Raw genomic sequence first — 22,533 nt, forward strand, 5'->3', positions numbered from 1 at the left:
AGAGAATGTAGAGAGAGAAAAAGAGAGGACCATGCTAGGACCTTGAAGGACATCTATGATTAGGGATTCAGAAAGGAGGCTCAGAAGAAGCAAGAGAGATAGAAGAATGAACAGTGTCATATAAACATAGAAGGGAGAAAATGAATATCCAGAAGGATAGAGTGGGCAACAATGTCAAGTGTTTTGGAAAGGCCAAAAAAGAATTAGGACTGATAAATGACCAGTGGATTTGACATTTAGAGGATATTGGTAAATCTGGAAAAACTAATTTCAATTGAATGGTGGATGCTACATTGCAAGAAGTTAAGAATGGGTGACAAGAGAACAAGTTGAAATAATGAATGTTGTGAGATTTTCCTATGAGTTTGGTTGTGAAAGGGAGGAGATAAGATAGTTTTATATTGTCCCATCTACACATCCAGGCTCAGTTCTCCCACTGGCCCTGACAAGTTGGGTCCCTGGAGAGGTGGGACTGATACTCCTCTCAAGATTCTAGAGGTTACCCTGTATGTATACCTTCTAATGTTTATTAAAGATTTAGAGATTGAAAACAGAAGATTTAAGGCCACTGAAAAGGCAAAAGAATTCGAACTCTCTAAATATCTAACATGGGATGGTAAAACTGCTCAGGATTTTATTATAACAAATTATTACAAATATACAGGTTAAAACTCCTAGAAAAGCAGTAACCATTTTTAAGAATAGGGGAGATGAAATTTAAGTGAGAGTGAGAGAGAAGAGGAGAGAGAGAGAGAGAGAGAGAGAGAGAGAGAGAGAGAGAGAGAGAGATTTTAACACCTCTGGTCCAGGGTGTAGCATAGGAGAACATTGCCTAGATGGCCTAGGAAGGAAAGCAAGATGTAGAGGTCTTGCAGGATCAGAAGATAGAATCAAGAACAAGAGCTCAGAAGGACTGGTGCTTCCTGTTAAATATCCTTCTGTTGTAGGTTGGGCAAGGGGTGGCACTTAGGGAGTGGTTTTATACATTGGGTCAGATATTCTTCAATGGCAGACGACATACAGATCCTTTCCTGTCCCAAAGTTTGTGAACTCAACATGTCATTTCCTATCACTTTTATGAGGACCACCTGGAACATCAGAAATTAGGGCCACAACATCTCGTTTCCTATCCCTTCTCTTAGCTCATTCAACCTCAATGCCTCTCACCTAGATTATTGCAACATCTTCTTAATTGCTCTTAAATCCACTACTATTCCAATACAACCTCCACATTACCTGCCAAATCAATTTTCATAAAAGTTAAGCCAACTGGTTTGTCTCAATCCAAAAGAATTTATTGTTTTCTTCAATATGCCACACTGTGCTAAACAATGAAAATACAGAGAAAGGCAAAAAACAATCCCTGATCCAAAGGAGCTCAGTCTAATTGGGAGACAACATGCAAACAACTTTAGGCAAACCAGATATATAATAGATAATTTAGAGATAATCAACAGAAAAAAGACAAGAGGATAGAAAAGACTTACTACAGAAGATGAGATTTTTAAGAGGCAGGTAAAGGAAGTCAGGACAGGCAAAATCTAGAGATGAGAAGGGAGAAAATTCCAGTTGTGGGGGACAGTTAAAATGACATGTTTTCTATAAGAAACAATAAGAAGTCCAATGTAGAGAAAGAAAAGGAGAGGACCCATGCCAGGGCCCTAAAGGACATTTGTGATTAGGATTAGGACATGAATGATGGTCCAGCAAAGGAAATATGAGAGTTACTAGGTATGAGAGTACATGGAGAGGAGAAAAGTCTAAGAAGACTGGAAAGCTAAGGAGTCAGATTGTGAGATCTTTAAAAACCACCAGAAGATTTTATATTTGATCTTGAAGGTAATAGAGAGCAACTGGAGTTCATTGAATTGAGGAGTAATATGGTCAGGTTTTCTTTTTAAGAAGATCAATTTGGTAGCTGAGTGGAGGATGGATTGGAGTGGGGAGAGAACTGAGGTTAAAAGATCAATCAGTAAGCCTTTGCTACAGTAGCCTAGGTGTGAGATGATGAGGATCTGCACTAGAGTTGTAACAAGGTCAGAGGAAGGAAAGGGATGTATTTGAAAGATGTTATGAAGGTAAAATCACCAGGACTGATTGGATATGGGGATATGAGAGAATGTGAAGATTTCAGGATAACACTCAGGTTGCAAGACAGGTAAGTGAGAGGAGTAAGAAAAATTTAGATAAGAGGAAAGTTTTGAAGAAAAGATAGATGAATTTAATTTTGTTTTATTGAATTTAAGATGTCTATTGAATATTCAGTTCTGGATGCTTAAAAGGCAGTTGGAGGTCAGTCAAATCAGGAGAGAGGTTATGGCTAGATAAACAAAGATGTGACTATTTCATTCTCCTCTTCAATCAACTTTATTGATTTTCTGTTGCCTGAAGTATAAAAATGTAAACTCTAATTTATATTTTAAAAGATAAATTGTAAAACAGAAGGAAAAAAATGAAAGGATGAAATCTAAACTCTTCTGTTAATCTTTTAAAGCCCTTCACATTGATTCCTTTGAGATTTTTGACCTGTTCTTTGAGATGAGTTTTGGAAGAACAAAAGGTCAAGAATATCAAGGGAATCAATTTAAACATGTTAAGTGACCTAGAAGGTTTCAAATTATATTTCAAACTCTGTATGTCATCAAAACAATGTGATATTAGTTAAAAATTAGAATTACCAGTAGAAAGATTAGATACATAGCACATTGTGGTAAATTAACATAGTAATTTGATAAAACCAAAGATACAGGATTTTGGGGGGTAAGAACTAAATATTTGACAAAAATTACTGGGAAAATTGGCAGAAACTAGGCATTGAACAACATTTCACTCCATCTATCAAGATAAGGTCAAAATGGATAAATGGTTTAGACATAAAGGGTAATATCCTTAGTCAATTAGGAGAGCATGGAAATATGTACCTGTCAGATTTATGAATAAGGGAAGAGAGTCCATGACCAAACAAGAGAAGGAGGAAATTAGGGGGTGATAAATTTGATAATTTTGATTAAGGGAAGTTAAACATTTTCATAAAAACAAGTGCCTCTGAAAATGGCAGTTTTAAAAAGAAAAAAGCCAAGTTATTAATAGTAATTTAAAATGCAATGAATCTAACAATTACAGAAATTAAAATTAAATCAATTCTAATGTTCTACTACATGTTTATCAGATTGGGAAAGACATTTATTAATGCTAACCTTTGGTTCTTTTTATTTGTTTTATTTTTTTCAAATATTAGGATTGATTTTTTTTGAAAAGTTCAGTACAATATTTTCTTTCTCAGTTTTTGAAAGTAATTTGTACAGTATCAAGTGCTAGTTTAAAAAATTGGATTGATTTGGACCAAGGTTTTTTTGTCTGTTACTTTTCAGCTATTTCAATTTCCTTTTCTGAGACTGGATCATTTAAGATTATTATTTTCCCTTTCTTTTGAATTCTCATTTAGTTGCCATGTAATGGTAAAATGTTATCATAATTCTTATTTCTTCTTTATTGTGATTTTACCTGATCCATTTTTTTGTTAACTTGATTTTCCTTCAACTTTAACAAAATTATTGAACTTAAAGGTTTATTACTCTTGTTAGATAGTTTGGTTTTTATTAGTCTTTTGTACTTGGGTTTGGAGTTCAGCTATTACCTAATTTTCAACATTTACTCATGTGCTTATTTTGGGAGCTTTTTTATATCTTCAAACTCTTAAATTAAATTGAATATTTAATTCATCAATCTTCCTCTTCTCTTTTTGTTAATTTAAATTTTAGGGTTGCTGTAGGTGAATCCCACAAATTTTAGGATATATCATCATCACTGTATTTCACCTGATTATTAGTTGTTTCCATGGAAAAGTCTCCATTTAAGTCTGTGCCTTTTACTTGTGTCCTATGTACTGATTATAACTTGAGTACTTTGTTTTCTACAAATTATGTACTTTGTATTTTTGCTGTAATTCCTTCCTCTTCTGTTTCTAAGCTCATTTCCCCACTGACCTGGTCAGGCTAAATCCCTAATCAGGTTAGGCAATCAATCAACAAACATTTATTAAGTTCCTACTATGTGACAGACATATTGCTAATTCTGGGGATATTAAAAAGTGGCAAAAAAAAGACAGTTCTTGCACTTAAAAAAGAGTTAATTGTCTAATGGGGAAGTCAACAAGCTAACAAAAACAACCAAGCCATATGCACAATCAAGGGAAGGAATGCACTACATTTAAGTGAGATCATGAGCTTCTGGTAGAAGACAGAGTTTATATTTTGACTTAAAGAAAGCCAGGAAAGTCAGTAGATTGAAACAAGGAAAGAATTGAAGTGGAAAGACCAATCAATAGGCTATTGCAGTATTCTAAGTATGAGGTGAGGAGATGAAGGAGGAGAGCATCCCAGGCATGGAAAGAGTCAGAGAAAAATACCCAGAGCTGAGAGATGTGTCTCATTAATGGAACAACAAAGAGACCAGTGTTCCTAGACTGAAGAATTGTTGTAAGGGAGTAAGACATAAAAAGACTGGAAAGTTAGAAAGAAGTAGTTTATGAAAGACTGAATATCAAGCAGTGAACTTTGTGTTGATCTTGAAGGTGATTTGGAACCATTAGAGTTTATTGAATAGGGGCAATGACATGGTCAGATCCAAATTTTAGAAAAATTATTGGTTACTGAAAGGGGTTTGGATTACAATAAATAGAGATTTGAGAGGCAGATCTACCTATGGCTGTTGCAATGTTCCAGCTGTGAAGGTATGAGAGCCTATACTAGAATAGTGGCAGTGTCAGAGAGAATTGCAGAGGATGTATTTGAGAGATAATGCAAAGGTGAAGTCAATAGATCTTGGCAACAGATTGGCTATGATAAGGTAGGAGATAATGAGGATTAGAGTTTGAGTGTTACCTTTTACAGATATAGAGAAGATAGGAGGGGGTGATGGCTTAGGAGAAAAGGTAATGAGTTCAGTTTTGTATATGTTGAACTTTGGATGTCTATTAGACATCAAGTTTGAGATGTCTGAAAGACAGTTGAAAATTTGAGAGTGGAGAACAGAGAGTGGGGCAGGATAGATTGATTTAAGAATTGTCTACATAGGGGTGGCTAGGTGGCGTAGTGGATAAAGCACTGGAGTCAGGAGTACCTGGGTTCAAATCCTGTCTCAGACACCTAATAATCTCCTAGCTGTGTGGCCTTGGGCAAGTCACTTAACCCCATTTGCCTTGCAAAAACCTAAAAAAAAGAATTGTCTACATAGAGATGGTTAATTAAATCTATGGGAGCTAGTATAAAAGGAGAATAGGAGAATAGAAGAAGGCAGTAAAGAACTGTGGGGGACATCTAGAAGGCATGATCTGAAGAAAACTCCAGCAAAGGACACAGAGAAGGACCAATCAGATAGGTAGGAGGAAAACTAATTGAGAATGGTGTTCCAGAAACCTAGAGAGAAGATAATATTAAGGAAGAGAGAGTGATAAATATCAAAAGCTACAGAGAGGTCAAGGAAAATAAGAACTAAGAAAAAAAGAACTGAAAAATATTAGATTAGACAACCAATGATCATTAGTGACTTTGAAAGAGAGTAGTTTCAGTGGAATTATAAGTTTAGAAATCAGTTTGTAAGATGTTTAGAAGAGAGAGGAGAGAGAAAGTGGAAGCATCTATTCTAGATGAACTTTTCAAGGAGTTTATCTACAAAAAAAGTTGAGATAAAAACAAATAGAGTGAATGAAGAGGACTAGGTAAGTTTGTAGGCAACAGGGAATGAGACAGTAGACACTAAGAGATTGAAGATAAATGATAAAGTGAGGAATGACAGAGAAGACAATTTATTGGAAGAGATGGAAGCATTTAGAAGCAGTTAGATGGAGCAGTTTGAGGAGGAAGTCTTGGTAAGGCCTCATCATATGAAACAGTAGTGAAGGAAGGTGGTAGAAGTCATATGAATGACATGAAATAAGGAAGAGAGGAGAAGAGGTCTCTTACTGTGAATGATATCAATTTTTTTCCTGTTAAAAATGAAACAATATTCTTAGTTGAGATAAGAGGGGGAGAGGAAAGCACAAAAGGTTTGGAGAAATTGTGGAGAGTTTCAGAATGTTGGTGGCAGAGTTTCTTGAGGAAGAGATATGTGTGGAAAGTGAGTGGTCCAGAGAATAGTTACCAGGATTTTGAGTGAATGATAAAAATGAATAGCATGAACCTAAAGGAGGATAAGTTATTGAATGATGGAGATAGGGACAGAATTTGAATGTAGTGATAGAGCAAGGTGAGGGAAATGATGAAGTTGTAGCCAGGACTGAAAAAAGGGGGCAAGAGAATCTATGTCATTGTGGGGAGTCAGATTTTAATAACACCTAATAGATAGAGGAGTGGGAAAGGAAAAGGAATTTGTTTTTTGCCTAGGGAATAAGCATTCCAAAGGGCACAGAGGAAAGGTTGAGTGGTATTTGGACATAATTTTCGAGAGAGAGGGTTGAGGGTGATAGGAATAAATATTCAAGTGGTGGGGGATAGGGATTGTGGTATGAATGATGACTGAGTTTCAGAATCACTGGAATGTCTTAAGTATAATAGAATGTGAAAATATTCATCAAAGAGTGGAAGATGCAACCCTGGTTCCCAGAGGAAGATAGAGCACAGTTTGTGATGATCAGAAAGTCAGAAGGTCGGGCTTATTTCCCTATTCCTCTTCCTTCTGAAGGGCTAGTGATCATCCAGGAAAGGGTGCAACAGGGGATGGAAGGCAAACATACACAGCATGAGCAGAAAGTGTTACTCCTCACTGATTTTCCTTTTTCTTTCCTCAAGAGAAAGGCACAGCAGGAGATAGAAGACCTGAAAACAAAGGGAAAGTTACTCTTCTTTATACCTAAATTTACCTACATCTTGGTTGAGAGATTGGACTGATAGCAGGAAGTAGAACTTGTTTTGTGCTGACAGAGATGGAAGTTGTCCAAGTGCAGTTGTCCAAGTACATAGGCAATGCAATAGGAAGTGGTAGAGAACATGAGGAAGTCAGTTTGGGGCAAATGAAAGAAATGCTGCCCCTTGACACATTCCCAAAGCCAGAGGAGATAGAAGATGGCTGGTCAGAGGAAGATTACTAGACCTTTACCATTCCTAGTTTTTAGGTATAATCCTGTAGGTGACTATCATCCTAATTCCACACCTATTCGTCCTAAGCACTTCTCCCCATCAATCAGCCAGTAAACATAACTCTTTAGTAAAGACAGTTAATCAAATTGCATAGCAAGAACAATTATTACAAAACACTTTCCCCCAAACCAGAGGTGTAAATAAACATAGTCTGTGGGATGGATGAGTGACATGAATTTAAATTACAGTGTCTCCAGGAGTGTACTGAAGACAGCTTGAACCAATTTGCAAAAGCCTAGTATTAAAATTTCAATATATGAATTTATATCTTAGAATCAAATCAGGGCCTGATTTATTGTTTTATTGATTGTTTCAATTTAAGAAAGCGATGAGGAAATGTTAAACTTAACTAATTCTCCCTGGTTAACACTTCCCTAATTATGTATGTATGTTGACTCCTCCCTCCATTAGAATATAAGCTTCTCAAGTAAAGAAATTGCCCTTTGTATTTGTATCCAAAAAAATTAGTAGTGTTTAGTGCATAATAAATATACATATATTTGAATATTGTGTGTATGTGTACATGTGTATATGTGTATATACACACATCCATCTATTCACAACTCCCTTCAGGTTAATCGATCTTATTAGGTCCCCATAACAGGTATTTATTTCTTCTCCCGTGGTAATTCCCTTTAATGGAACCTACTCCCTCCTACTTGTAGTGAGATCTCTCCATTCCAATTCCCAAACTCAATTTTTCTCTTTCATCTTCTCTCTCAATTTTCTTTTCATTCCTTTCCCTACTCTTGCTGAAAAACTTTAGAAATCATCAGCTTTTTGTAGTGCACCACAGACTACATAGGGAGCATCACTTGTCGCACTCTGTTGACCACTGGCCCCTTCCCATTTATGTAAGCCTTTATTCTGAAGTTCTATTCTAAAAAATATACTAATTCACCTGTGAGAGGTTCAGAGAATTTAATTTATGCACATTTTTGTTTCTCTATCTTTACATTCCATGTTAAAGATGCACATTCAACATAAATTCTTATATACTTGGATCATTTTTATCTTTTAATTATCGCTGTGTTCTTTTGAAAGCCCCTCTTTTTTTCTTCCTCTTTCTCTTCTTTAGGAAAAAATATGATCTCTAAGGACAATTAATTTTTTTCTTTAAAATAGTGCTCATTTACCTTTCTTTGTATTTGTTGAATGTTAAATATAATGATCTCATGGCCATTTTTGCTTCAGGAATCCCTCAAATTCTTCTTAATGTCCATCTTTTGTATTCATGATTAGATTGAGGTTTGAAGGGTATTTCATTTTTGGGTTACAATATAACTCTTGCTTTTCAGAATATCCTATTCCATTCCATTCTTCGGTTTCCTTTCCTTTATAAAATTTGTGGTTTATTATTGTAATAGTTATATTTAACCACTGTTTTTGTTTAGTGTTTGAAGCACAGGTTTTGTTGTTTCTGTTGCTTGTTTGCTTGTATTGTTTTTCTGGAGACAATCTACGCTTTCTCTTGATTGATGCTTTTTTTTTGGAACATTTGAAAGTTCTGGGAAGTTTAAAAAAATTATCTTATTCAGATTTTTATTTGTCTTATTCTCATGGGAGATCTATAATTCTTAAATTGTCTCTGTACATTCTGTCTTATAAAAATTAATATGTCCTTTAGAAGTTTATTTGCTTTTATTCTGCAAGATTTTCCTTCCCTTCTACCCTAGTTCTTTTTGAGGGAAAATACCCCTCTCTCAACTTCATCCTACTTTCATGCCACTTGGGGTCAATGGCTCACCAATTTTATCAAAGAATTAGAATAGCATAGAAGTGAAAAGAGCTGACACTTAGGGAAACAATAGCTTAGACACCATCTGGTTTTGACTTCTAGTCAGTAATGTTCAGTGAACATGTATCTCTTCTTCTCTGCTCCCAACAGACAGAAGGGAACCAAGATGTAATTTACACAGCAGTCCACTTTCACTTAACATTCACGTTCTATAATTAATTTCATCTGCTGTTATTCTATACTCATTCTGCTCCAGCTACTACAAAGAGTTTGTGAGGAAGGGATACTCCTCTATACCATTACCCAAATGAAATCATAGCTTCCCATTTCTTTCTTAGAGTCTCTCACTAACATTGTGTTCATGCCACAGATGTTTGAGAACTCTGGACAAAATATCTGTTTGACTACCATAGTCATTTGTCTTGACAAGAAAGGATTATACCTCTAAAGTCTCTGGGAAAAGTAAGATATATTTTGTCAATAAAAGTCAACTTCAAGAATCAAGCAGTGATGAAGACAGAACAATGATCAAACATATTCATGGGAAATTTCATTCTTAGTTGGGTTAAGTCATTATTGAATATATCTCTTTTGTATTAGATGGCCTCCTGCTAAATTGTAATTTCCCTAATAAAAAACCATTAGTATATTTCAGAATTATTTTCCAACTTTCCAACTCCAGTATTCAAAGATCCTATTAATGTCAGTAGATGTGGAGCTACTGAAACTGAAAGCCAAAGTCAAAATCTTGTCCAGGAGGCTGCTGCTGTTGCTTAGATTCTATGATTCTAGATGAGTATTGGAAACACATCTTCATGTGGATTCAGAGAAACTCAAGTTGTTTTTTTTTAATGATTTGAGAATAAGTCATAAATTCAGTGAGATTAAATTAATGAACTAACTTGGAACCTTTTTAAAAGGACAATCCATAGAAAGTACAGTATACTCTACATTTTCTTTCTCTCCTTCACTCTTCTTTCTTCCTTCTCTCTTTATCTTCTTTTTCCATATATGTGTGTGTATACACAAATGAATACATACATAATATAAACACATATACTTTGAAATATATTTTTATAGTAACATCTGAGCTCATAGGGTTTAAGCATGAAAACCACTCATATTTTCTCCAATTATCAAATAATAATCCATAACAGATATTTGTTAAAGACCATAGTAAAGTTTATTTTTTTCTTCCTAGATACTATGATTGCCAATGAATGAGCATTGAATTTAATAAATTTGAAGGCAAGTTACTGAACCCTTGAAGAGTGAGAACTGTTTACCAGATATCATGTAAACATGCACAAATGCCTTTGACTCCAAACACAACAAACAAGAGAAATTTCAGGAGAAAAACCTTCAAGGCCCATTTAAATACAAAACCAAAATATTGCAAACCACTGAGTTCTTGCTTACCTTATTTTTTCACTGGAAAGGAAGATTTATCAAGTATGCTCTTTGCCAAAATATCGAGTGTGAGCACTTAGTGAAAAGTTGGTAAGCTCCAGAACACAAGATTTCTGGAGCCCAGCTGATTGAAACAGTCAAAAAACCCCAGTATGTAGATGATAGCAGTGATAAAAACAAAGAACCCAGCAGTCACTAAAAGAAAAAGTCACACAGATCCTGAGAACTGGCAAGGCTGAAGGGAATTCATTCTTAAAAGCATGTTTACTGTTAGGCATTTGGTGGGAGGCAAGGATGAACACCACTCCCTTAATGACAAGGTGAGTCAGCCCCGTCACTCCACCCCAAAATTTATATGTGAAAAAAACACCCAATCTAGTTAACTGTAGGAGAGAGAGATTCCTACCTCACCCAAGGAATTTCCAAAGACTGATTGATTGATTGATTGAATGATTATGCATGTGTGTGAGATATCTTCCACATGGGGAAGGATAGAAGAGATATATTCTATGAAATTAATTTGACCATGTCTACAACATTTATGGGTTATCAATTGCTAATTTGACCTAGATGATTTTTATTTACTTTCTTTTGAAAGGTTTAGATGTATTTTATTTTAGATAACCTACATAACTTTTTGTGAAACAATGCTTCCATTCTAAATAAATCAAGGTCAAAATATAAATTATCAACCTTAATACAACATCAGTCCATATTAATCTACGTCTTGGCATTATACAGATGCTACTGTTCAAATTATGGAGTATAGGAATGTAACCAAGTAGGATAATTTTAGAAAAACCTATGATTAATGCAGAGTGAAGTGAATTGAACCAGGAGAATAATTTATTCAATAACAGCAAGATTAGAAAGGTAATAATGACCAGACTTGGTAACTCTGTCCAATATAATAGCCAATTATTATTCAAAAAAACTCATAGTGAAACAAGCTATCCAAGTTCAGATAGACTGATAGACTCCAAGGACAAAAGGAACTTATTTTCCTCCCTCCCTCCCTCCCTCCCTTCCTTCCTTCCTTCCTTCCTTCCTTCCTTCCTTCCTTCCTTCCTCCCTTCTTTCCCCTCCCTCCCTTCCTCCCTCCCTTCTTCCCCCTCCCTTTCTCCCTCCCTCCCTTCCTTCCCTTCCCTCCTCCCTCCTTTCCTTTCCTTCCTTCTGTCCTTCCTTCCTTCCTTCCTTCCTTCCTTCCTTCCTTCCTTCCTTCCTTCCTTCCTTCCTTCCTTCCTTCCTTCCTTCTTATCTTTTCAATGAGTGGTGAAGGGAGAGAGGGAAGGAGAGAATTCAGAACTGAAAATAAAATAAAAATGAAAAAAGGAGCCAATTATGATGTCAGGTTATTTAAACTCTTCAACTAAATGTATTTACATCCTTCCATTTCTAAACTATCCCTAAAGATAATTAATAAAAAGGATCACAATATCCTCATGGAAGTTCAGTAAAGTCACCTTATCAGTCAATGTTTTTTCCCATTAAGAATGGTTAGTTTTTGACATTGAGAGAATATTTTTGATTTATTAAGCAGTTTCACCAAAAGTTTTACTTTGTCTAGCTTCTGTTCTCAAGTCTGCTTTTGGATGAATTAATGTAATCTTTGGTGTACTTTTTGTAGGATTCTTTTTTGAAGCTAGTTTCTTGTAGATAATGGCTCATAATCATGTCATCTCTGGGTGATTACAATGGAATCTGTTCTTCATTGGAGGCATTTCCATGAATGAGAAAATCATGAATAGGTTGCAGATATACTGATCAACTTCTCTATCACCTCCGGGAACAGCCTCAAGGAGATCTGAATCTCGTGAATGGCAGAGAACATTTTGTCATTTCTGATATGATTCTGATAGAAGAACATCACAGCCAATAGCAACAGGTAGTTCTGCTAAGGGTGAAACTATGTCTTGATGTGATTTAGCAAGAGCAGTGCTTGATGGGAGGTGGCCTACAATTGGCTTCTACTAATAGATGTTCTTTATTAATCAAAAAGCTACACCCAATCCTTATTCCTAATTGTCACATACAGTGTTGATATACAACCACTATTAGGACTTACACTGTTTGGGGAAGAGAAGAAAATTTGATTTAAGTCTCATCTTTGCTGTATACTTGGATAAATGTAATCTCTTTGAGCCTCAATTTTCTCCTCATAAAATGATGGTGACGAAAGTAAGGAGGGAGAAACTGAACGAGATGATTGATAAGATCCCTTTGAGCTGTTACATTTAGATTCTTTGGCAATACTGGTATTGTGCCTATAAGAAACCATAGTGTTGCAGGAAAATGTGTAGTTTGGGCTTTTTTTCTAATTCAGACTGCTGCTAGTGGATATGTCATCAAATGGTGCCTCTTTAAAGATTCTGTTTATATCTTTAATCCTGTTTCCTAGAAGCTGACAAAATGCCTGTTTCTAACCCCTTTTCCTAGTCCTAGTTAGTATGATAACAATCCCATGAGTGATCCTCAGACTTTTCTGAATGACAACACTGAGTCTTTTATCCTTGTTTAAAGGCAGGGCAATAGGACAAAATCCAGGAAGTCACAAGAGGTGTCTTGGAGATGGTAGTGTAGGAAGAGTAAGCTTCTTTTGTTAATATTTTATATTATTTTTCTACTTACATATTATGAAAGCTTTTCAACATAAACCCACATGCATATTTATGTTATACAATTTTCTTCCATTATCCCTTCCTACCCCTCTCCCCTCAGTAGTGGACAATCTAGTGAACATTGTATATGAACATTTGTGTTTAAAATGTTCACATATTAATCGTTTTCTGTATGAGGAATTAGAACTAAAAAAAGGAAAGAAAACTGGGATAGGAAGGAAAAACATACATAATGTTTATTCAGATTCTGTAGTTTTTTAGATTTTTTTTCTTCATCTGGATGTGAATGGTATAACAGGTCTCCCAGGATTGTCCTAGCTTTCTTTCTTTTTTTTAATTGATATTTTATTTTTCTAATTACATATTAGGAAAGTTTTTCAACATTTATCCATATGTATAAGCATATTGTTAAGTTACATAAGTTCCTTCCTACCTCCCATCCCCCTGCCCCTTCCCCTCAATGGCGAACAGTCAGGTGAATATTGTACATACATTTTTATTTAACATGTTCACAGATTAGTCATTTTCAGTATGAGGAATTAAGATTAAGGGAAAAGAAAGAAAACTATGAGATAGGAAAGAAATACATGTATAAGATAAATTTTTTAGAGTTATGTTTTATTTTTTTCTTTCTTTGGATGGGGATAGCATTGTCCATAGCTGATCTCCTAGGATTATCCTAGCTCTCTGAACTGCTGAGAGGAACTGGAACCCTGCAAGGCTGAGTTCTTAGCCCAGAAGCTAATGTTTTTGTGCTTCTCAAAAAAGTAGATTACTGTAGTCATTTACTACTGTTTCTTTTGAGCCTATCCTAAGCCACTTACCCATTGCCTTGTTTCTTAACCAGTACCAGGAAGTTTTGATGACTGCTAATTTATAGTATATATGGTTGATATTCTTTTATTTTATTTTTTTATTTTGCAAGGCAAATGGGGTTAAGTGGCTTGCCCAAGGCCACACAGCTAGGTAATTATTAAGTGTCTGAGACCGGATTTGAACCCAGGTACTCCTGACTCCAAGGCCGGTGTTTTATCCACTACGCCACCTAGCTGCCCCACATTGTTGATATTCTTGACCTTTTGTTGCTCCAGATGAATTTTGTTACTATTTTTTCTAGCTCAGTAGTATGATTGGTATAATACAAAATAAGTAATTAAATTTGGGTAGAATTATCATTTTTATTATATTTGTTTGACATAACTATGAGCAATTGACATTTCTCCAACTGCTTAGATCTGACTTTGTTGGTGTGAGAAGTTCTGTGTAATTATTTCTGGGTTCTTGGGAGAGAGTTTGCCAAGTATTTAATGTTGTCTGTACTTACTTTACATGGAATTTCTCTAACTCTTGCTCTCGGGCTTTGTTGTTCATATATAAAAATATTGATGATTTATCTGAGTTTATTTTATATCTTGCTACTTTGTTGAATTTGTCAGTTGTTTCAAGTAGTTTTTAAGATGATTATTCAGGTTTTCTAAATATACCATCTTGTCATCTGCAAAGAGTGCAAACTTTCCTTCCTTATTGCCAATTCTAATTCCTTCAATTTTTTTCTTGCTAAAGGTACCATTTCTTTTTTATTCAAGAAAGATTTTATTTATTTTGAGTTTTATAATTTTTCCCTCTAATCTTGCTTCCCTCCTCCCTCCTCCACAGAAGGCACTCTGATAGTCTTTACATGGCTTCCATAATATACATTGATCTCAATTGAATGTGATGAGAGAGAAATAATATCCTTAAGGAAAAAAAATAAAGCATAAGAGAAAGCAAAATTACATAAAAAGATAGGTTTTTTTCTAAGTTAAAGGTTAAAGGTAATAGTCTTTGGTCTTTGTTTAAACTCCACAATTCTTTCTCTGGATACAGATGATATTCTCCATAGCAGATAGCCCTAAATTGTCCCTGATTCTTGCACTGATGTAATGAGCAAGTCCATCAAGACTGATCATCACCCCCATGTTTCTGTTAGGGTGTACAAAGTTTTTCTGGTTCTGCTCATCTCACTCAGCATCAGTCCCCGAATTCCCATCCCTCCTGGTTTCTAATAGAACAATAGTATTACATGACATATATACCACAGTTTGTTAAGCCATTCCCCAACTGAAGGACATTTTCTTAATTTCCAATTCTTTGCCACCACAAACAGGGCTGCTATGAATATTTTTGTACAAGTGTTGTTTTTACCCTTTTTCATCATCTCTTCAGGGCATAGATCCAGTAGTGATATTGCTGGATCAAAGGGTATGCACATTTTTTGCTGCCCTTTGGGTGCAAATCCAAACTGCTCTCCAGAAAGGTTGGATGAATTCACAGCTCCTAAAGATACCATTTCTAATACTATATTAAATAGTAATGGTGATAATGGCTATCCTTGTTTCACCTTGGATCTTATTGGAAGTGCTCCTAGTTTATCCCCATTACATATGATATTTGTTGATGGTTTTAGATAGATACTGCTTATTATTTTAAGGAAAATTCCATTGTTCCTATTCTTTCTAGTGTTTTTTTTTAATAGAAATGGATGTATTTTATAAAGACTTTTTTTGTAGGTTCTTGCAAGCCAATGGTATTAAATGACTTGCTCGAGTTCACACAGCTAGGTAATTACTAAGTGTCTAAGGTTCAGATTTGAACTCAGGTCCTCTTGACTCCAGGGCTTGTGCTCTATTCACTGCAACACCTAGCTGCCCCTTATCAGATGCTTTTTCAGGTTCTATTGAGATGATCATATAATTTCTGTTGGTTTTGTTATTGATATGTTCAATTATGTTGAGTGTTTTCCTAATAATGAATCTTCCCTGCCTACCTGGTATAAATCCTACCTGATCATGGTGTATTATCCTATTAATAACTTGCTTAATCTCTTTGCTAAAATTTTATTTAAGATTTTTTGTATCAATGTTCATTTAGGAGATTGGTCTATGATTTTCTTTGCTGTTTTGGTTCTTCTTGGTTTAGGTATCAGCACCATATTGGTGTCATAAAAGAAATTTGGCAGAACTCTTTCTTCCCTTATTTTAAAAAATAGTTTATGTAGAATAGGAACTAATTGTTCCTTAAATGTTTGGTAAAATTCACTTGATAAATCCATCTGGCCCTGGAGACTTTTTTAAAGGAGTTTATTGATGTTCAATTTCTTTTTCTGAAATGGAATTATTTAAACATTTTATTTCCTCTTCTGTAAAGTTTGTACTTTTGTAAATATTCATCCATTTCACTCAGGTTATCATATTTATTGACATACAGTTCAGCAAAATAGCTCTGAACAATCTCTTTAATTTCCTTCTCATTGGCGGTGTTTACCCTTTTCATTTTTGATATTTGTAATTTGATTATCTTCTTTTTTAAAAAATAAAATTAACTAAAAGTTTATCTACTTTATTGGCTTTTTCATAAAACCAACTCTTAAGTTTTATTTATTAGGTCAATAGTTTTCTTGCTTTCAGTTTTAGTAATCTGTCTCTTGATTTTCAGAATTTCTATTTTGGCATTGTATTGGGGAATCTTTAATTTGTTCTTTTTCTAGCACTTTTACTTGCATACCCAATTCATTGATCTCCTCTTTCTCTATTTTATTTATATAATCATTTAGAGACATAAAATTTCTCCTAAAAATTGTCTTGGTTGCATCCCATAAATTCTGGCATGATGTCTCATTGTTATCATTTTCTTGTATATAATTATTGACTATTTCAATAATTTGTTGTTTGATCCACTCATTATTCAAAATTAAATTATTTAGTTTCCAATTAATTCTTGGTTTATCTTTCCATTATTCTCTATTACATGTATTTTTTATTGCATCACGATCTGATCATTTCTGTCTTTCTGTATTTGATTATAAGGATTTTATGCCCTAGTACTTGGTCAATTTTGGCATAGGTGCCATGTACTACAGAGAAAAAAGGTATATTCTTTTCTATCCCCATTAAGTTTTCTCCAGAGGCCTATCATATCTGTCTTCTTTTTAAATTTTTTTTATTAATTTAAGGCAATGGGGTTGAGTAACTTGTCCAAAGACACACAGCTAGGCAATTAAGTGTCTGAGGCTGGATTTGAACTCAGGTCCTCCTGACTGCAGGGCCAGTGCTCTATCCACTGCACCACCTAGCTGCACCCAGTATATCTAAATCTTCTAAGATTTTATTCACCTTCTTTACTTCCTTCTTGTCTATTTTGTGATTAGATTTATTTAGTTCTGAGAGAGGGAGCTTGAGGTCCCCCATTTTAAAGTTTTGCTCTCTATGTCTCCTTGTAATTCACTTTGCTTCTTCTCAAGGAATTTGGATGCTATATCACTAGATGCATGCATGCTTAATAATGATATAGCTTTATTGTCCATGGTGCCTTTTAAGAAGATATAGTTTCCTTTCCTATCCTTTTTAATGAGATCAATTTTTGCTTTTGCTTTGTCTGAGATCAGAATCACTACTCCTAATTTTTTTACTTCAACTGAAGCATAAAATATTTTGCTCCAGGCTTTTATCTTTACCCTATGTGTATCTCTCTACTTCAAATATGTCTTTTTGTAATCAACATGTTGTAGGATTCTGGTTTTTAATCCATTCTTCTATCAGCTTCCATTTTATGGTAGAATTCATCCCATTCACATTTAGAGTTAAGATTACTATTTCTAGGGGTGGCTAGGTGGCATAGTGGATAAAGCACCAGCCCTGGAGTCAGGAGTACCTGGGTTCAAATCCGGTCTCAGACACTTAACAATTACCTAGCTGTGTGGCCTTGGGCAAGCCACTTAACCCCGTTTGCCTTGCAAAATCCTAAAAAAAACCCACCAAAGATTACTATTTCTGTATTTCCCTCCATGCTATTTTTCCTCATTTATATTTTTCTCTTTCATTTCCTTTTATTCTTCCTCACTGAAGTTTTACTCTCTTTCCCCTTTAACTTTTCTTTCAGTTCATTTTTAGGTTTTTTTAGGGTTGTTTTAGGCTTTTTTTGCAAGGCAAATGGGGTTAAGTGGCTTGCCCAAGGCCACACAGCTAGGTAATTATTAAGTGTCTGAGACAGGATTTGAACCCAGGTACTCCTGACTCCAAGGCCGGTTCTTTATCCACTAGGCCATCTAGCCACCCCTCTTTCAGTTCATTTTTACTTATTTCTTCACCTTCCCTTTTATCAGTCCCTTCTTTCCTCTTATTCCCCTTCCTCCCCTACCCCACTTTTCCTTGTAGAGTAAGATAGATTTTTAAACACAAGTGGGAATATATCTTATTCCCTTTCTGGGTCAAATATATTAAGTAGTATTTACTCAATGTTCACACACTTCTTTCTTTCCCTCTACTATATTAAATCTATGTTCCTCTTCTCCTGGTGTTAGTTAGTGTTAGAAGTACTGTCTATCAAGTACCATCAGTGAAATATTGATTGATTGATTGCTGATTGTTTGATAAGCAGTATTATCTCATAGTCACTAAGTACTCTTCCCTCTTCTGTTTCTTTAGAAATACACTTCTCAAGAGTCTTGAATCACATCAAATCATAAACATTTTAAACCTTACCCTGTTTTCAAGTACCCTCCAAGGGCACACAATCCTCATGAGCTAAAGCATCTTGCAAAGTCAAATAATTTCATGAACCATTTGTTACCTACCCACAAACACAGAAGCATACTCTCTCTGTCTCTCTCACACACACATTGCTCCCTTAGCTTCCCAACCATGGTACTTAAACTCTTGTTAAGTGAAGTATGGATTAAGTCCAACCCTTCTTAGTAGGTTCTCACCTTCTGTCACTAAAGTCATGTCTCATTTAATTAACTATAGAGTCAGGAGTACCTGAGTTCAAATCCTGTCTCAGACACTTAATAATTACCTAGCTGTGTGGCCTTGGGCAAGCCACTTAACCCCATTTGCTTACAAAAACCTAAAAAAAGGCACTTTGTTTTCTTCCATTTTTTTCAGTCTTTTTACTTTGATGGAATCTTGCAGTCTTGTAGATTAATTGATTTCTATTTGTCCAATTCTAATTTTTAGAGTTTTATTTTCTTCAGTTAACTTTTGTGTTTCCTTTTCAATTGGCTAATTTTATTCTTTACTGAGTTGCATTCCTTTTTCAGTTGATCAATTTTATTTTTTGAAAAGTTATATTCTTTTTCCAGATGGTTATTTTTACTTTTAAAGGAGTTGATTTCTTTGGTCAGTTTTCCATAATGACTCTTGTTTCTTTTTTTCCATTTGTCTTCTTCCTGTCTTCTTTGGTTTAAAATTATTTTTTTAAGTTCTTCTATTTTCTTTTGGATTTGAGTCCAGTTTATGGACTCTTGAAACTTCCCTTGTAGGTAATTTTTCACTGTTTTCTTCTTCTGAGGTGGCATTGTTATCATCTTTATCTGCATAGCAGCTTTTTATAGGGAGCTCTCTTTTAGCTTTTTTTGCTAATCTTGTTAGTCTGAGCTCTAATCCTGGGTATGGGGAGCATAGACCCAAGCTTTTTATGCTGGGACTGGAGTCTGATATCTGGCTTGTCACTGGCCAAAATATTGCCTATGCTGTCCAGATATTGCCTTTGCAGAGGTTGTTTCCTCATTGATGCCCAGGTTCTGCCTATTCAGTGGTTTGTTCCCAGTTCAAAATTGTCTTTGGGGGGGGGTGGAGCCAAGATGGTGACAAGAAAGAATCGAGTCTTAGGCACTCTCTGATAAAACTTCTAAACTAAGAACTCTAACTAAACTTTCAAGAGACAGAACCCACAAAGAGACCCAGAAAGGCAGTTCTCCTACTCAAGGTAACCTGGAAAAAAGCAGAAAGGCTCTGCTCCACCGGCTCTGAGGGGAGGCCCACCAGAGGGGTGAAAGAACTTCAGAGTGAAAGAACTTCAGCCTCCCGGAGGCAGCCCCAAGGTGCTGGGAGCCCCAGCTCACAGCAGCAGGGGAGTCTCCTGAGCTATACCCCAGGGAGCACCAGGCACAAAGTGGGGGAACAGCGGGGGACCTCTGCCAGAGCAAGCATGTGGAGCCCAGTCCTCAGGGCACATAGCCAGCAGCATGGTCTTTCAGCAGCCCAGATCCAGAAACAGAAGCAGGCGAAGCTGGCAAGCAGGAGCCTCCAGGGCATTAGCCCATTGAGCTGAGGGAGGGGAGTGAAGAGAGACTGCAGAGATCTGTCCTCTGCCTCTGGAACAGGACTCTGGGGCTCTGAACACATTCAGATCCTGATCGCAGTCTAGGCCCCCCATAGAACAGCAGGGCCCCCCCCCCCCCCCCCCACCTCAGCCCCATGGCAGAGGGGGGAGCTTATGGTCATTCACAGACCAGGAGGGAGGACAGAGCCTCACACACAGAGACCCTTGTGGGAGTGTCCAAAAAGCTCAGGAAGCACCCAAAACCAGGCCCAGGCTGGGGAAATGAGCAAGCAGAGAAATAAGAGGAACACCATTGAGAAATATTTTGCAAATGATCCCAAGAAGGATCAAAATACTCAGTCTGAAGATGAGGAAGCACAAGCTCCTGCATCTAAAGACTCCAAGAAAAACAGAAATTGGGCTCAGGCTATGACAGAGCTCAAAAAAGACTGAAAATCAAATGAGGGAGTTGGAAGAAAAACTGGGAAAAGAAAGGAGAGAGATGCAGGAAAAACATGAAAATGAAGTCAGCAGCTTAGTCGAGGAAATCCAAAAAAATGCTGAAGAAAATAGCATGCTAAAAACCAGCTTAAGTAAAATGGATAGAACAGTTCAAAAAGTTATTGAGGAGAAGAATGCTTTAAAAAGCAAAATTGGCCAGATGGAAAAAGAGATAAGAAAACTCTCTGAGGAGAACAAATCCTTCAGACAAAGAATAGAATTCAGGGAGATTGATGAATTTAACAGAAATCAGGAATCAATACTTCAAAACCAAAAAAATGAAAAATTAGAAGAAAATGTGAAATATCTCATTGAAAAAACAACTGATATGGAAAACAGACTTAGGAAAGATAATTTGAAAATTATTGGAATACCTGAAAGTCATGATCAGGGAAAGAGCCTTGACATCATTTTCAAAGAATTACTACAGGAAAATTGCCCTGATATTCTAGAAGCAGAGGGCAAAAGAGAAATGGAGAGAACCCACCGATCCCCCCGAGAAAGCGATCCCCAAAAAAATCACCCCTAGGAATATTATAGCCAACTTCCAGAACTCCCAAGTCAAAAATATTACAAGCAGCCAGAAGGACACAGTTCAAATATCATGGAGCTGCAGTCAGGATCACACAGGACTTAGCAGCAACTACATTGGAAGCTTGTAGGGCTTGGAATATAATATACTGGAAGGCAAAAGAGCTTAGAATGCAGCCAAGAATGAACTACCCAGCAAGGCTGAAATTCCTCTTCCAGGGAAAAAAGATGGACTTTCAATGAACCAGGGGAAATTCAAATGTTCCTTTTGGAATGGCCAGAGCTGAACAGAAGGTTTGATCTTCAGATACAGGACTCAGGTGAAGCATAGAGAGTGGAGGAGAAGGGGAAAATATGAGGGACTTAAAAATGATGAACTACATGTATTCCTGTATAGAAAAATGATACTGATAGTACTCATATGAATCTTCTCAGTTAATAGAGCAGGTAGAGGGAGCTTTTATAGTTGAAGCACAGGAGAAAGCTGAATTCGAAGATAAAATATGGTATAAAAATGGAATCAATAGAAAAAAGGGAAATTTATTGGGAGAAAGAAAAAGGAGAGGGGCAATAGACCAAGATATTTCATATAATAAGATTTTTCTTTATTACAATAAACTATTGCAATGATATGGAAATGTAGAGGCAAGGGGGAATGAGGGAACCTTTGCTCTCATCAGAGGTGGCTAGGAGAGGAAACAGCATATATACTCAATGGCGTATAGACATCTGGAGTAAGGAGGCGGGGAGCAGGGGGAAGGGGTGGGGATGTGAATAAAGGAGGAGAGGATGGACCATGGGGGTAGAGTGGTGAGATATAACACATTTTCTTTTTTACTTCTTGCAAGGGGCTGGAATTGGATGGCCTGTCCGGGACCATAGGGCCAGGTGGATGTTGGGCCTAAGGGGTGGTATGGGGGCTCAGGGCCTCTTAGCCCCAGGACCAGGGATCTCTCTGCTGTGCCACTCAGCTACCTTACAGCAGAGTCAGAGTGAAAGGAGAGAGAAAATATAGTACATGGTAGTGGAGAAATACAAAAGGAGGGAGTTGCGATTAGCAATGGCAATGATGGAAAAATATGGAAGTAACTTTTGCCATGGACTTACCATAAAGAATGTGATCCACCCATGACAGAGTTGTTGGTGTTGGAACAAAGACTGAAGCACATTTTTTATCATTATTATTGTTGTTTGTGGGAGGGTGCAGGGTAAATGGGGCTGGGTGGCCTGCCTGGGGCCACATAGCAGGGTGATCTTTGGGTGTCTGAGGTCGGATTTGGACCCGGGTGCTCTTGGCTCAAGGGCCAATAATCTGTCTGCCACCCAGCCACCCCTACTATTATTACTATTTTATTTTATTTTGGGTCTTTTTTTTCCTTCTTTTTGGTTTTTGCAGGGCACTGGGGATCAGGTGGCTTGCATGTCACACAGCTGGGTGATTGTTGGGTCTATGGGGCTGGATGTGGTCTCCGGTGCTTGTGGCTCCAGGGCTGGTGCTTTGTCCATTGCGCCACCTGGC

The 22,533-nt window shown here is 36.5% G+C and overlaps 1 protein-coding gene across 4 annotated transcripts in view; it reads right to left on the reverse strand.

Annotated features, from left to right (window-relative positions):
* Positions 1-22,533, reverse strand: part of SERPINA12 (serpin family A member 12) — a 94,325-nt gene that overhangs the window by 36,553 nt on the left and 35,239 nt on the right. For 3 of the 4 annotated variants that reach the window (XM_074212999.1, XM_074213000.1, XM_074213002.1), the window contains exon 1: positions 10,294-10,540. The exons of the other annotated variant lie outside the window; for it this stretch is intronic. The gene's annotated coding sequence lies outside the window, so the exon portion shown is untranslated. Of the gene's footprint in view, positions 1-10,293; positions 10,541-22,533 lie in introns of those variants that run through there. 4 annotated transcript variants of the gene reach the window in all.

The sequence above is a fragment of the Macrotis lagotis genome, chromosome 1, assembly GCF_037893015.1.
Source record: "Macrotis lagotis isolate mMagLag1 chromosome 1, bilby.v1.9.chrom.fasta, whole genome shotgun sequence".
NCBI classification, from domain to species: Eukaryota; Metazoa; Chordata; class Mammalia; order Peramelemorphia; family Peramelidae; genus Macrotis; species Macrotis lagotis.